This window comes from Dermacentor variabilis, chromosome 11, assembly GCF_050947875.1.
Source record: "Dermacentor variabilis isolate Ectoservices chromosome 11, ASM5094787v1, whole genome shotgun sequence".
NCBI lineage: Eukaryota > Metazoa > Arthropoda > Arachnida > Ixodida > Ixodidae > Dermacentor > Dermacentor variabilis.
In genome coordinates, this window is record NC_134578.1 from 110,573,605 (window position 1) to 110,586,002 (window position 12,398).

The window sequence follows — 12,398 nt, forward strand, 5'->3', positions numbered from 1 at the left end:
TTTGGTTTAGTTAGTGGGTTTTACGTGCCGAAACCCCAATTTGATTATGGGGAACGCCCCAGTAAGAGACTCCGGAAGTTTGGGTCATCTGCGGTTTTTTAACGTGCTCCTCAATCTAAGTACACGAGTGTTTTCGCACTTCACTCCCACCTAAATGCTACCACTACGACATGGGTTCGATCCCGGGACGTTGTGCTTAGCAGCCCAACACCATAGCCACTAAGCAACCATTGCAGGTAAGTTTATAGGTGTTTGTCATAACTGCGGACCTCTAAGGAAACATTTTTCGACCTAAGTTGCCAATAAAAACCTTTTGTATTGAAGATCAATCCTTTTACCTTCAGTAGACGCAGCTGATGAACATTACGCACTAAAATTATTTTGGTTCAATATTTTTTCACAGAAACGCTTTGGCTTCTTGAGAAAGCTTTAAAGCATGTCACGAGGCCAGAAAATTCGGCACAGACAGTTAAGACTGCTTACATGTGGGAATGCGAATGCATTGTAGTCTTTTGGGGAAAAAAAAAGAAAAAAATTTTTTTTTTCTTTTGGGGGAAATGTTATCGCTTAGGTATGAAACGTATGTCGTCGTGCACGTTGTAAACTTGCACGGAACTCCTTCTTGTGTTCCCTTGCTTCGTGCTCTGAATAGTGCTTCCGTGGGCGACCACGTTTCCCAGATGCCCCAGAAGTAGCCGCTTCGGCGTGCATCCAAGTAGACACCGCACAGATAAAATCCCAATAGGAAGTGCCGGAGGGAAGGCAGCGACATGACCTGTACAATGATGCACAAGGCACACCTAATTTTATCCGCTCATGATTTGGCATCCAGAGTACATCGCAGTAGACACAGCACCGATGAAATCCGAAGCGCAAGTGACACGTGGGAGACAGTGATGGAGGCAGCGACGTGACGTAGGGAGTGACGCAAGCACTAGGCACAACTCTAGTCAACCGTGAGCATAGGGCGACTATTGCATCGGGGAAGCGTGCTCATCTCGCAGTCTGGAGGCCGGGGTTCAATTCTTACGCAGAGCCGAAGTGTGTCAAATTTTCTTTCTGATTACATTACTGGACTCTGCAGAAAACTGCCTCACGAAATTGACTTCGATGCGAGCATTTTTTACTTGTTTTCCCTCGTCGCGCCGTCTGCTGTTTTTGGTACCATCTTTCGGCCTCGTCGCCAACGAGAACACCGAACTTTCACGTAATGGGGTATTTAATGATTTCGCGTTCAAATCTTATTCTTGTAAAGGATATTGGGAAATCAGTTTTGTACGACCAAATAAAGGTGATTTCTCAAAGCAGTTTCGGAGATGGTCGACCAACATGTCTGGGATACTTGACGTAAGCCTATCGTAACCCGTAACCCTTGACCCCTATCGCTATAAATATTATTATCGGCTTTTATGCTCCAGAATCATAATCTTCATATGAGGCACTCCGTAGTGGCGGAGTGTGGAATAATTATGACCGCTTGGGATTCCTTAACTGGCACAGAATACACCGTTCACAAGCGCTTTTCCATTACACCACTCTCAAAATGCGGCAGCCGTGGACGAGCTCAGACCCTTGATTCAGTAGTCCAATGCGGTAACCACTGGGCTACCTCGGTGGGCAAGAGGCATTGAAATAAGGCTTTTGCATTCGAAAACAGCAAAAAAAAACTGGCATTTGCCTATATTTTTAACCCAACATTACCTTCGTGAGAATTGTTAATTTATCCGGCCATATTGTAATTTAAGATATGTGCGGATCAAACGCCCACCTGAGAATCTATGTAAATCAGAGCTAGGGCGAAGCGGTCAATCGAAGCATATGAATTTGCCTAGTTCGTTCCTGCCTCTTTGGCGTCAAGGAAACTGGCGCACCCGCGTGTGACCTGGCGCACCCGCGTGTGACCTGGCGCACCCCTGCTACGCAATGGGACACACGCGGTGATCGTCTTAAAGAACTGGTTGGGGTTCGTGCGATAGGCACACACGTTCTGTCGTGGCCTAGTGGTTGTACTTGCGAATAAAAATATAACGGCCTAACGGATAGAATATTTCACTGATTTTCTTGAGGGCCGAGGTTCGATGCCACCATAGGGGAAATTCAGATTTTATTGTCAGTGTGATCTATTCGAAACTCTGCAGTAGCACCTAGCAGCCGCGGTCAGAAAAATGGGAAAGGGTTTAGAAAGCAAGCTCTGATTTGAAAATATTCAGACGGTCATCGCAATATTTTTTTTCATGCGCCCAATGTGTTTTTTTGTTATTATTTTTTTTACTCTTAGTCGAGCTTCCATCTCAGGCTGTCCCTTGACGTCTCAGGAAATTCTTTTTCCCCAGCGTTTAGTAGAGCGTTATGGCTCAGCGGGTCTACGGGCCAGAGGGCCAGCGGAGGAGGAGGAGGAGGAATAAACATTTATTGATGAGGAAAAAAAACAAAAAAAAATGGCGGAAGGGAGCGGTGCAGGGTGGGTCCCTATTCCAAGACTCCAGTGGCCATCGCGACCCGCCCAGCTTGGTCCAAGAGGCCCTTCTGGGCCTCGAGGTCAGCAAGAGCGAGGATGGCCTCCCAGGGCTCCCTTAGCAAGGTGAGTACCAAAGGTGAATTAATGGCATGAGGTCTTTTGGCGCACTCCCATGTTACGTGAGGCAATGAAGGCCATGACCCGCACCACGGGCAAGAGTTAGTGTACAAGGTTGGGTTTATTTTATGGTATCTACCCAAATGTGGGTAGGTATCCGTCTGTATTCTTCTATATTTTTGCGCCTCCTCTACATTGAGTAGCCTGTGTGGTGGGGCGTACTGTTGCCGGGTTCTTCGCTGGTGCTCCAGTATATCGCGGACCAGTAGGTGATCGTCTTTTTCATCGTTGTGCGTATCTCCAGCTCGGTTAGTAAAGCCTCGAGCTAGAGTGTGTGCCTGTTCGTTTCCCGAGATACCCTCGTGGCCAGGACACCATAAAATTGCATGATCTTCTTTCAATGTGTCGCCTATGATCTTAAGGGCGACTTGTGGTATGTTGCCTTGTAGATACATTCTGCATGCCACTTGTGAGTCGGACATTATTAAAGCTGAGCTGTTTTGTTTTTCCTTGTATGCGATAGCGAGAGCAATCGCCGCTGCTTCCGCTGTTGCAGTGCACCTAGTGCGTATCGAGGCTGATGTGTGAAGCGTTCCGTGGCGTGTGGGTTGAACTGCCACTATTACATGTCCTTTGCTAAATCTAGCTGCATCAGTATACATTACGTCTTGATTACTGCCGAAGGTTTTCTGAAGATGTTTAGCTCTCGCTTGTCTTCTCGCTGTGTGATAAGTTTTGTTCATGTTGCGTGGGATTGGGGAGACCACTATGCGCTCGCGTATTGGATCCGGCATTGCGGTCGTTTGCTCCCTAGAGTACTGCGGTCGCAATGGGTAGCCTAAACGCGACAGAACGTTTCTACCTGTGCTTGTGAGGCATAGTCGTTCTCTTTGTGTCATGAGAACGGCTGCTCTTAACTCTTCAAATGTGTTGTATATGCCTAGAGCTTGCACCCTCTCGTTTGCCGCATTCTTAGGAAGCCCAAGCGCTGCCTTATACGCGCCACGCATTAGTAGGTCGATTTCTTTGATTTCCGAAGGGGTTAGCTCTTGATATGGTAGTCCGTATGTTATTTTGCTAAGAATAAAAGCCTGGACTAGTGTTACGGTTTCGTTTTCGTGGAGCCCTTTACCTTTCTTTGTAATTCTGCTTATTAGTCTAGCGATGCTCCTCGTGCTTGATTTTAGAGTCGCAATGGTGTGAGTGGCTTTTTTGTTGCTTTGTAACCATAGTCCTAGTATTCTGACCATATTTCTTTCTTGTAACGTCTGGTCACCCATAGTTAGGTGGATGCTCGGTTTGTTTCTGTAGTTACGCCCGTGGATCCGGATAAACTCAGATTTTTCCGGAGCGCATTGCATACCGTTTTGTTCTGCGAAGTCCTTCACCGAGTCGATAGCCTCCTGGATAGTTTGTTCTTTTTGCCCTAACGAGCCTTTGCAGGCCCATAACGTGATGTCGTCTGCGTAAAACGCGAAGTTGAGGTCGTTAATTTTCTCTAGTTGTCGTGCCAAGCGATTCATTGCGACATTAAATAGAAGTGGTGAGAGGATGGCCCCCTGTGGTGTGCCTCTGTTAGGCATCGGGAGTTTAGAAGATCGAATATTTTCCATACCTATTGTGGCTTTACGTTCAGTAAGGAAAGAGCGGATGTAATTGTGGATCTTAATTCCACAGCCCATTCTTTCGAGCTCTTCAAGTATGAGGGTATGGGAGATCGTATCAAAAGCGCTTTTTAAGTCAAGCGCTGCTATGATGTTCTCTCCCCCTGTAGGGACATTTTGCAGCACGTCATCTCGTAGCCTCACGAATATGTCTTGTGTAGAAAGATGTTGTCTGAAGCCGTACATGTTGTGCGAGAGAAGTTCGTGCCCTTCGATATAGCTGGTAAGCCTGATATGAAGGACCTTTTCGAAAAGTTTGCCCAAGCAGGAGGTTAGAGATACTGGCCTGAGATTCTGCAATGTTCTTGCTTTCCCCGGTTTAGGTATTAATATGATGGTCGCTTCTTTCCATTGATTAGGAAGCTCTCCCGTTTCCCAGATTTTCTCATTGAAGTACCGGGTTAGGCGTTCCAATTGCTGATCACTCATATTTCTTAACATAGCATTCGTGATGCCGTCCTCACCTGGGGCTGAGTTACGTTTTAATGCTAGAGCGGCGGCATATACTTCTTGTTTCGTTATGGGTGCATCAAGCTTGGGATTGTCCATGCCTTTGTACTCTCTCTTATCGATGTTATCTCCTGCTGTCCCGATATATCTATCTGCCAGGGTTTGGATCAAGGATGCGTCATCCCCCTTAAATTCTCCTACCAATGTGCGTAATGCTCTAGTAGTGACTGTTTTTGTATTGTATGGATCAAGCATGCTCCGTAAAATTGCCCATGTCTTGGTTGTTGAGAGCGTTCCTCGTAACGAGTCACAAAATTGTATCCAGTTGTTCGCTTGTAGTTGCCTAGCATACTCATTTGCTTGTTCTGTCAGTTGCTCTATTCTAGCTCTGAGCTTTCTGTTTAAGCGCTGTCTCTTCCATCGTTTAGTAAGACTTCGCCTGCCTTCCCACATATGGACGAGGTGGGGATCCACTACCGGTGTTTTCTCGCTTAGTGCGACGTGCTTTGTGTTAGTTTGGTATGCCTGCATCATTTCGTCTACCCATTCTTCTATTGTATTTATTGGATGCTGAGGGATCGGGTAATGTCTATATGCAGTCCAGTCTGTAAGTTTCGCGTTTCTGAAAGGCTTCTTTAATTTGGGAGTCGTAGTGGAGTAACTAATAATATAATGGTCACTTCCCAGATTTTCATCCAGGTTCCTCCACTGTCCCTCTTTTACGTTAAATGTAAAGGTGAGGTCTGGGTACGTGTCTCCACAGACGCTATTTCCAAGTCTCGTGGGGGCGAGGGGTAAGGTCTCTAGTTGCAGGTTATATTTCTCTACTGCTTCTACTAGGTTTCTGCCCTTCTTTGTATTTGTCCTATAACCCCAATTGGTGTGGGGAGCATTAAAATCCCCGACTAAAATCAACCTGTCTTTTTTTTCCAGATGTCCAAGCGCCCATTCAAGCATCTCGGGAAACGCAGTCTGCCGTTCTTTCGGTGGGCTGTACACGTTGCCAATAAACGTTTTGGTTTTACTCCTTTTTGTAGTGTGTAATTCGATCAATTGGTGCTCCGTTGAGCATTGGGGATAGTAGTGTTCACTGGCCGCGATATTCTTGTGCACCAGCGTCGCCACTCTAGGATACATGGGATTTTGAAAGGTGTAGTAGTCTCTAAGCTTAACTACTCCCTTTCCAACTTCCTGAAGACAGATGACGTCCGGTTGAATAATGGCGGCGTCTAAATAAGCTTGTAACGCTGCCGCTCTTTTCTGAAAAGAGCGGCAGTTCCATTGCCATATCTCAGCGGTGTCCGTGGTTCGGGTTTTTTTACTGGCCATGGTTAGCTACGATTTCGGTATCCGTCGAATCGGAAACAGCCCCGTTTTTTACCTTTCTCGCCGTCGGTGTTCCGGGGTTACTGCTGGCTCTTTTGCGTGATGTTTGCTGCAGTTTAGACATTTGTTCGTCTACATAAACTTTGTGGTTCTGCACCTCAGCAAATAACTGCTGTTGAAACGTTTGCAGAGCCTGAATTTGTTCTACTACCTGATTCATCATTCTTTCAATGTTGCTAATTGTTGTCTGTTGGGCGGCAGGTTTATCCCCTTGTGCTGGTTTAGCTTGCCCAATTTTGGTAGTCTGAAACTGTGCCTTCAGCGCTGCCATCTCTATTTTAAGTTCTTCTACTGTTTTTTTAAGCTGACGATTTTCAGAAAGGATTCTTTGGTACTCAGGGTTTGCGGTTATTGGAGCCCCTTTACGTGCCATCCCCGCCCAGCTCACCTTATGTTGGGTCGAGTCTCCCGCTGCCACTGAAGTCCTGGATGGGGTAGGGGATCTGGAGGACATTCGGTGGTGTCTGGAGGCGGAGTGGTCAGATAGCCCTTGGTCTCGATTGTTGTGTCGTTCTTGTGATCTTGATTTTCGAATTTGGGGTTGCGACGTTGGAATGTCCCCTTGAGTCCGCAGTGGAGGCCAATCGTCATTGTCCGTATCGTCTGTGTCAGACCATCTCCGTTTTGGCGACGATGACGTGATCGTCTTGCCCGGCGTTTTGATGGCCATCCGGTTTGGTGATTTTGGCTGCGGTCGCTGTGGTGGCAGCTTGAAACGACGTTTACACTCCTTGGATCCCGTGAGATGCTTTTCTCCGCAGGTGGCGCAAACAGGGTTGCAGTCGTGGTCTGGTTGTGGCTCCCGAGTGCCGCAGTTGTGACATACCGGCAGGTGGGGGTTCGGGCAGACGTCCGTTCTGTGACCCGTTTGCTTGCAAGTCTTGCAGAATTGTATGGTATTCTTGTATGGGAAGCAGGGAAGCTCCCCTCCCATATAATAGACGTATCGCGGTATGATGGGGCCAAAGAAGGTAATTACCGCTGTTTTCGTTTCACCCAACATCCTAGCTCTTAGTATATCGACGCCTTGCGTAAGAAGACGTAGGTTGGCTAGCAGGGTTTCAGGGCTTGTGTGAGGAGCGATGCCATGTATCACTCCTTTCTTTGTGTCTTCGCCTACTGCTGCGTACGCACTCACTGCGTGCAGTCGACCGTTTAAGGTGAGGCCTGTAATTCTTCTTGCAATATCCGCCACCTCTTCTGTAGGGGTTGAGATAATAAAAATGTTTGATCCTGGTTTCAATCTCAGCAGGAACTGGTTTCCATTCACTTTTCCTTGGCAGGCGTTTATGACTGCTTCTGCGATCTGTGGCGCCGTGAGTTCCCTGATAGGGAGACCTTGGTGAGGGCGCACGATCACTTTAAAGTCGTCCTTAGGCAGTGGTGGAAGCCGCCTTGTCTTGAATTTCTTTTTATTCGCTGGTTGTACCGGGGGCTTGAACGATGGGCCCGATGATTCGTAGCCACCCTCGGAAAAAGTGGCCTTTTTGCCCGCTCGTGCGAGCGCCTTCTTTTGGCGCACGGTCAAAACCGTTTGCCAATCTCCGTCGTCGTCTTGGCGTCCATGGGGTCCGCCAGTTTCTTCGGTACTCTGGAGGACGATGCAATCCTCATTAATGGTTTCTTGGTATTCCATCTCATCTCGGTCCACGTCCGAGGTCAGTTGCGCGTTGGGTGTTTTCTCGTGGCCTGCTGCCTCATTAAGCGTTGTCGTCGGCGTTCTCGGCGCTTCCGTAGCTGGAGTCGGCGTAAGCGTCGCCATCTATCGCGGCCGCGTCGCCGACGCGTTCCGCGTACCAGCGGCCGCCGCCTCACCGCCGCCGTTAGCGTTCACACTTCACACACGTTTTGGCCCGTCACAAAGGTTTGGCGAGGTGCTCACCGGAAAGTTTGATGTCCACAGTGTCCTCACAGCTTGCCGAACCTCGTGAAGTCCTCGAAGTTCAGGTCACAGCGAAAGATCACTCTCAAAAGGCGGAAAGAGATGGGAGCCCATCCTGAGCTGACCGCTCTAGTCGACGCCACCTAGCGGTCCCCCAGGGCCAGCGGAGACGCCACTGCGCATGCGTGGTATGCAGGGACGGCCGGCGTGTTTACGGAGGCGCGGGCCGCTCGCTCGCTGGCTTCGTCTCCCTATTGGCGGCGAGGAGTTACGGAGTCGCCCTCTATCGGAAGCGCCTCGCTGGCGTAGTATGAGGGATCACGTGGCGCGCTCCTCATAGGTTTTGCTGTCAGCGCTCCCTGAAGACGCCGCGCGCGAGCTCTCCCGGACATTTCTGTAAGTACTTTCGAAACGAGAGAAGTTTCTTACTGTCTAAATAATAATCTTGGGCAAACTGAAAGCACACAATCGTTTACAGCCGCTATCTCTTTACCGAATACGTACAGTGAACGCCACTGCGCACGGTCGCCGCGGTGGAGTCTCCCGAACCGGCTTCTTGCGTGAAAGGTAGGTAAACGCTGAGAGCAAACTATGTGAAATATGTTCTTATAGTGTTTGTATAACTAAATGGAGCGTAATAGAATGAAGCCTCAATGCAGCGATCGCGCAGATTCGCAGCGACCGACTGCGCGTCTGCATGCTTGTCCGCGCACTGTTTCGCTTTCTCCGCGCGCGCGTTTTCGCGCCGTGCCATGAGCTTTAGGCCGCAGAATATGAGCATTTGACAGTATACAAGCAACCATTGTTGCGTTGGCGCTATCAGACCTGTTCAAAAATAATTTCTTTGTAGAGACTTCGACGCCTTCGATGTGCCGTCGCGACGATTCAATCTTTTTTTTTCTAAATTCTTTGACCGTTCAATACTATTTCTCGAGTTGCGTCGCACTGTATGTTTATCGGTGTTCTCAGCGTGCAATTTCCCACTGCTCCTTTTTTTGTAATCCAGTGCATTAATTCACAACACAAACGTGACCATATGCCACGCTTTTTTTTTGATGGGTTTCTTACCGCTCCCTTTCCACTCCAGTGAACTTGCCAGTATCTATAGCATCGACAAGTTCATAGACCAAACCGTCATGACATTAGTCGGGCAGCGGACTCGGGCGAGCGTCTCAGTGCGCGTTTTCAGAACATCGCAGACCGGGCGCCGTAGCAGAAATCTTCCTCGCGTCTGTGCTTGCTGCATACCCGAGTTGTAGCCGATGACTGTTTGCCGGTTTTATGTTCCGCGAGCCAAGCTTCACACAGCTTCTTGTCCTGCGGCTACGTGTGAATAAGGCTGACACCGGCCTCCGTTACGTGCGTCCGGCCCTGCGGCACCGAGCAGTAGCCTACCATGTCGCGCGCCTTCAAAGGCAGCCACTACCTATTGTAGTGCTTTCAAGCGTTGTAAAGGAGACACTCGAAGCGGGAAAATTTTGCCACTAAATGAAAACCGCAGCGTACGAGGGAATTTAAACTCGTTTTCAGCTCGCTTCGGCCTCCGTGGCTTCGGCGCGCCCGAAGCAGCCGACGCGGCCGCTATGTCCACGTGATCCCTCCTAGCACGTCACGCCGACGGTGGCGCCAGCTTTTCCAGTGGTGGAGCTCGAGGCCATATATACCGGAGCGCGCGCAGCGGACCAGCGTTCTTGGTGTGCGTCTATTTGTCGTACAAAAATCCCTCACGTGACCTGATCCTAGGTGCCTAGGGACAGCATCGTTTAGGCATTTTTGAGAAAGCGCGATGCTGGCGCCGAGCGACGCCGTGGCGTGTTCGTCCTCGGCTTATCGTTCTCTGGACCGCGCGTTGTTCAACATTGGCTCATGTGATTGTACGTGCGTTGCTTGTGTGTTGGTTGTAGGTTCTGTGTTACTTGGCGGAAAGACGTGAGTAGTGGTAGTGCGGCAGTGCGGCTTTGGCCTCGGTGAACTCTGGCAGTACAGAATCTGCGTTGTGTGACCCGTGCTTTCTAGAGAACCCGGCGGTGGTGACGATTGAAATATCGAAGTGGCCTAGCGCCTCGGCAGCGAAGTTCAGCGAACCACGATGTGGCGTCGCCGTGTCCGACTTTGCGTAACGGACATCGAGGGATGTGCTGCTCGCTGCAAGTCATGTAAATGCAACTGCGTCGACAGCCCACTGTTCAGCGCTGAATGTGTGTTTGGTGTGCTGTGCTTGAAACGAGTGGTGCAGCCGTGCAGCGGGGGTGGCTGAGGAGCAGAGCGGCTTAGGGGCTCCGTTTGCGCGTTCACAGACATGTGCTTACGTCTTGGTATCATTAGCGGCTGTCGCGAGACTGTGTTGTGCTAGCTCCTTGCCTAGTATAAGGTTTACGACGCTAACACACAGCATGTTCACGTTTTTCCACGCTATATGTCATTTGCATGACGGCCGAGTTGAAAACGAGACATATAGTGTTCTTTGCGTTTGTGTGTTGTAAATTACTTTCTATTGTGGAAGTTCTGGGAGTCTTATTACGCAAGGAGTGCTAACGTAAACATAAACACATATGTGTGATGAAATTTTGAATTACCCATAATACCTTTTACGACTGATAAGTGGCCTACATCGCCTCTGTGAACCAGCTACCGTATGTTGCGACGCTCTTTCGTGTGGTAGAATGATGCATGGTGCGCGTTTATTTCTGTACTGTTGTAAAAACCATTTGTTTATTCACTCAATACAAATGTACGGCTTATTCGCCGCAGTACATTTTAGTTACGCGGTGAAGCATACTATAAGCGGGAGGAAGCCGCTGTCAGCCAGCATAGTATGTCCACTTAGGCGATCTGAGAGGCGGCTGGCGCGCGAGTGTATAATTAAAGAACTCTTATTATGTCCAGTGACAGTGGAGATCATTAACTGTAGCACCAAAGTAGTGGACCACTACCAGAAAGGCATGTAGTATGCCCATCTCAATTCTTGTGCTTATGCCAGTCTTCTTTTTTACAGCAATAGCTGCTATGGGCGAACTCCCCCGGTTGTTCTGATGTTACTGGTGTTGTCACTGGAATTCCCGAATTTCTTGCTAGAATATCGCAAATAAAGTTCTCATTGTGCTGCGAGGATTCAAACATATGATTAAAAGAGTAGCAGTCCACAATTCTACATTTCAGCCACTCTGCTGAAGATTCAGTCGCGGTGAATACTGATCCCGGAGAGCATGATCTAGCCAACAGGTGCCATGATTGGCTAACACCTGCTCAATGTCTGCGTACTGTATATAGAACTGGCATCCACACCTTCAAGCTCTTGCACATCACCTTCCCACTTGTGAAGGCAGTCCTATGTTAAATTTTCTTCTTGTAATGACAATGATTGGGTGCACCTGCTTCATTAATCTTCTTCTAGTGCTTGGCTTCTCAGATTTACTGGATAGAGCTGTTGGTGTCTTGTTTTCCTCAAGCAAAGCGCAAGACCTAGCAATGGCTAGCCCAAATATAGATTTGAGAAAACCAAAACGAATTCACCAGTAAGAAGCTGAAGGGTTGTTTTGGTGTAGATCAGTGGCTAAGTCCGGATATGAAAGAGGAGGAAGAAAAGCCTAGTCTTTCCACGTTAACACTGTGAGGCACAACTCCCACAAATAAATACGACTCTTATTTTACTTTTTTAAGGATATTACCGACTTGCATTGGCAAGTGTTCACTTCAACAAACACTGCATCAAGTGAGCCTCCTGTGCATATTTCACCAGCTACTGCATCATTGTTTCCCATTATGAGTGAAACTGCAATTTTCTTTATGCTAAAAGTTGCCCAAATTTGTGTTTTGCAGTAGGATGTTAGCAGTGCTATTAAGGCACTTAAAACTCATGAATTGTAGTAGAGAGAAAAAAAAGTAAGAAAGCAGTGGCTTTTTGTGCGTAGACTATGCATACACCTGGTGCTCTTATGGTCATTTTTTCCCTATCCGCTAAACCATCCTAAACAAGAAAAGTTTATGCACAATTAGTTTATACACAGACCACAACTAAACCACAGGTATCGTTGGTAAGCAAAGTATACTTGTTCGGTGACATTTTCTGCAGCCCTGCTATTGGGCTTTCCTTCCTTCCTTTTCAGCTGTGCAGGTTCATTAAGAAGTGATGATACAGTTTGACAATTTTAATCGTTGGAAGACTTAGGGAAACCTTTTTCGGGTTGTTTTTTCTTGGTTTCAGACTCTGCACATTGCATATTAAGGCGTGTTTTCTGTGTTTGTTGCTTTTTCTTTATGGGTAGGGCATGTCAACATTTTTTACACCATTTCAAGTATGTTGTGCCATAGACTGTTCTTAGACGGAGTGTCGCCCTTTCATTCTGTACAATTTGATGTCGGTTTTTTGTGTCCAAGGCCGTTTTACAGCGCGATTGTAGCATTTTGCCAAGTTTTGCCTCTGTCACCCAAGCTTGAAAGA

At 48.0% G+C, this 12,398-nt stretch overlaps 1 long non-coding RNA gene across 1 annotated transcript; it reads left to right on the plus strand.

Annotated features, from left to right (window-relative positions):
* The first annotated feature begins 2,429 nt into the window (after positions 1-2,429).
* On the plus strand, positions 2,430-5,713 carry LOC142564034 (uncharacterized). The gene is made up of 2 exons (XR_012824469.1): positions 2,430-2,581; positions 5,623-5,713. It is a non-coding gene; the product is annotated as an uncharacterized LOC142564034 (long non-coding RNA).
* Positions 5,714-12,398: the final 6,685 nt, after the last annotated feature.